Below are 4,226 nucleotides of genomic sequence, written 5' to 3' on the forward strand. Positions count from 1 at the left end.
GGTAGACTGAAAACTATAGAAGAGAATAAAAATAACCCATGGTCTCTCATCCATGTATAACCACTGTTCACATTTTGGTGGACTACCCCATTCAGTGTACATAAGTTCCAAGAGCTTCACTCATACTAAAGACAGAACTTCATAAGCTATAACTCAAATATAGGGACATGTATAATTAGTCCTCTAATCTTCAAGCAAATTATCACAAATCTAATGAGTTAAAACAACACACTTTATTTTCACATGGTTTCTGTGGGTCAAAAGTCCAGGCAGAGGTTAGCTTCTTCCTCTGATTAAGGTCTCACATGGCTGCAAAGTGTCAGCTAGGCTCTGTTTTTATCTGGAGGCTTGACTGGGGATGAATCCACTTCCAAGTTCAATCAGGAGATGAATTCACTACTGTTGAAATTCAAAGAATGAAACCTTCTTAGAAATGCTTTTAAATAAACATGCTCAAGCTCCACAAAGAGATAAGTAAAGGAACAACAAAAAACATGATATAAAACAAACAGACGTGAATCAAGAACAAATGGATATAAAAAATTATAATCATTGACATAACAGCTCAAAAGATGGAATAAACTGTAAACTAGATGAAGAGAGAGCTGGGTAATAGAAAGATTGCACTGAAGAATTCGTTTAGAAGGCAATATAGAAAAAGTGATGGAAAATATGAGAGAGAAGTTAAGAGAAATGGAAAATAACATTAGAAGATCAAGAATACATATAACAGAAATTTCCAGAAGTATGATGTAGAAGGAATTGAAAGAGAGCAATATTCAAAGAGATAATAGCTAAGAATTTTCAAGAAGTGAAAAAAGACATGTGTTCTCAAAATAAAGAAGCACAACAAATGCCATGCTAAATAAATAAAAATAAAAATTCCACCTAGATACATTCAGAATTTCAAAGATGAAGAGAAAAATCTTAAAAGCAACCCTGAAGGGGAAAATAGGTTGCTCACAAAGAAATGATAAATAAACTGAAATGAGAACTCTCAACCACAAAAGAGATAAGAAAACAATGCAGTAATACCTTCAGGTATTCCGGGTGTTGAGGGAAATTAACTACTAACTTAGAATAATATACCTAGCTAAACTATTACTAAACAAAATGAAAACATCTTCAAACTTACAAAAAACAAGAATTTTTCATCCTCCAAACTTTTGATGAAAAATCTCCTAAGAGATGTCCTCTGCCAAGAAGAAATAGAAACTGGGGACTTCCCTGGTGGTGCAGTGGATAAGACTCCACACTCCCAATGCAGGGGGCCTGGGTTCGACCCCTGGTCAAGGAGCTAGATCCCACATGCGTGCCACAACTAAGAGTTCACATGCCACAACTAAGGAGCCCACGTGCTGCAACTAAGGAGCCAGCGAGCAGCAACTAAGGAGCCCAACTGCTGCAACTAAGACCTGGTGCAACCAAATAAATGAATAAATAAATTAAAAAATAGAAACCTGGGACTTTCCTGGTGGCTCAGTGGTTAAGAATCCGCCTGCCAATGCAGGGGACACGGGTTCGAGCCCTGGTCTGGGAAGATAACACATGCCATGGAGCAACTAAGCTCATGTGCCACAACTACTGAGCTTACACTCTAGGGCCCGTGAGCCACAACTCCTGAACCCACATGTCACAACTACTGAAGCCTGTGCACCTAGAGCTCTGCAACAAAGAGAAGCCACCACAATGAGAAGCCCGTGCACTGCAACGAAGAGTGGCCTCTGCTCGCCACAACTAGAGAGAAAGCCTGTGTGCAGCAGTGAAGACCCAATGAAGCCATAAATAAATAAATAAATTTATTAAAAGAAAATAGAAACCAAAAAGGAAGGAGTATCAAGAAGCAATGATGAACAAATGTTAGTAAATGATATTGGTAAATCTAATTATTATATTAGGATATAGGTTTGGCTGATCTGACTAAGATCCAAAATTCTAGTGGCTCACAAAGATAGAAATTATTTCTCAGTACAGTCTGGACATAACTAGCTCATATAACAGCTTCAAGGTGTCAGGGCCTCAGGCTCCTTATGCTTTGTTCCTTTATAATACCTGTGGTGTTGCTCTCGTCCCCAGAGTTCAAGATGGCTCTCCCCTGCATCTACCTTCTCATTAGCAGAAACAGGGAAAGGGCAAACACAGCTTCCTTTAAAGAGCAGGAACTGTGATTTGCTTATATATCACTCCCACTTGCATCCCATTGGCGACAGCTAGCTCCAAGGGAGGCTGGGAAATGTAGTCCTTAGCAAGACAGCCATCTGCCCAGATAAAAATTCTTTTAGTCTGCAAATGGACAGATCAGGTATTGTGGGACAACCAGCAACTCCACCACAACCATTGACTATAAAAACTATATAATCCTAATTAAATTTTTACCCTAAAAAAGTATGATTAAATCAAGAAGGAAATATGTCCAAGCAAAAAAAGCCTGCAAGGGAGATTTTTTTAAAGTGATAATGTGCAGTTTGCAAAATGATACTCAGTGTCAAGTGTCTGCTAAAGAGTGAAATTCGCATGTAAAATCAAGAGGTTCCATCTGGAACATAGTAAGTAAAGATTGACTTCCACAAAGATGGAAACAAGTGACAATGTTAGGAATTAGACTGATATGCTAAGAGATATCAAACCAGGTTCAGTAGATATGTTGTAAACCTATACACTACCCACCTGTTAAAAAAAAAAAAAAAGGTAGAATTGAAATTCCAGACAAAAATAACAAGGAATTGATTTCAAGACTTACTATTATGCTACAGTCATCAGGACAATGAGAGGTTGGCCTAAGGACAAATAGATCAATGGAACAGAAGAAAGAATCCAGAAATAGACCCATACATTCACTGTTGATTGATTTCAGCAAAGGTGCCAGAGTAACACAACACAGAAGATAGCTTTTTAACAGCTGGTGCTGGAATTGCTGGATATCCACTTGGAAAAATAATGAACCGCAACTCTTACTTCACACCTGACACAAAAACTAAATTGAAATAGATCACAAATCTAAGTATAAAAGGTACAACAATGAAACTGCTAGAAGAAAACACAGGAGAAGATCTTCTCAACCTTGGAGTATGCAAAGATATCTTAAAAACATGAGAGGGGCTTCCCTGGTGGCACAGTGGTTGAGAGTCTGCCTGCTAATGCAGGGGACACGGGTTCGAGCCCTGGTCTGGGAAGATCCCACATGCCACGGAGCAACTAGGCCCGTGAGCCACAACTGCTGAGCTTGCGCGTCTGGAGCCTGTGCTCCGCAACAGGAGAGACCACGGTAGTGAGAGGCCCGCGCACCGCAATGAAGAGTGGCCCCCGCTTGCCGCAGCTGGAGAAAGCCCTAGCACAGAAACGAAGACCCAACATAGCAATCAATCAATCAATCAATAAATAAATCTAAAAAAAAAAAAAAATGAGAGTACAAGCTGTAAGAGGGGAAAAAATGGATAAATTTGACTTCATCAGTGATAAAAAAACTTTTGCCCTTCAAAAGACACCACTGAGAAAATGAAAAGACAAACCCCAGATTGGGAGAAAATATTCACAATACAAATAACTGATAGACGACTAATATACAAAATATTTAAAGAACTGCTACAACTCAATAAGAAAAAGGGAAATAGCCCAATTAAAAACAGGCAAAAGAACTGAACAGATACTTCCCAAAAGAAGATATATGAATTTTTCATTGTACATTATTTCACCCATATGAAAATGTGTATATTTTTCATCCACGTGAAACAATGCTCAACATCACTAGTCGTACCAAGTGTTGTGGAAGATGTGGAGCTGTGGGACTCTCAGACAATACTGAGGGACTTAAAGTGGTACAACCACTTTGGAAAACTGTCTGACAGTTTCTTTTTTTTTTAATTATTATTTATTTATTTATTTATTTATTTTTTGGCTGTGTTGGGTCTTCGTTTCTGTGCGAGGGCTTCCTCTAGTTGTGGCAAGCGGGGGCCACTCTTCATCGCGGTGCGCGGGCCTCTCACTATCGCGGCCTCTCTTGTTTCGGAGCACAGGCTCCAGACGCGCAGGCTCAGTAGTTGTGGCTCACGGGCCCAGTTGCTCCGTGGCATGTGGGATCTTCCCAGACCAGGGCTCGAACCCGTGTCCCCTGCATTGGCAGGCAGATTCTCAACCACTGCGCCACCAGGGAAGCCCTGACAGTTTCTTATAAAGTTAAACATACACCTACCATACAACTCAGCCAGTCCACTCTTAGGTATGTATTT

At 39.9% G+C, this 4,226-nt stretch overlaps 1 long non-coding RNA gene across 1 annotated transcript; it reads right to left on the reverse strand.

Annotated features, from left to right (window-relative positions):
- Positions 1–214: 214 nt before the first annotated feature.
- On the reverse strand, positions 215–2,151 carry LOC132367992 (uncharacterized). The gene is made up of 2 exons (XR_009503905.1): positions 2,053–2,151; positions 215–399 (listed from the first exon to the last, which is right to left on the reverse strand). It is a non-coding gene; the product is annotated as an uncharacterized LOC132367992 (long non-coding RNA).
- Positions 2,152–4,226: the final 2,075 nt, after the last annotated feature.

This window comes from Balaenoptera ricei, chromosome 6 (genome assembly GCF_028023285.1).
Source record: "Balaenoptera ricei isolate mBalRic1 chromosome 6, mBalRic1.hap2, whole genome shotgun sequence".
NCBI classification, from domain to species: domain Eukaryota; kingdom Metazoa; phylum Chordata; class Mammalia; order Artiodactyla; family Balaenopteridae; genus Balaenoptera; species Balaenoptera ricei.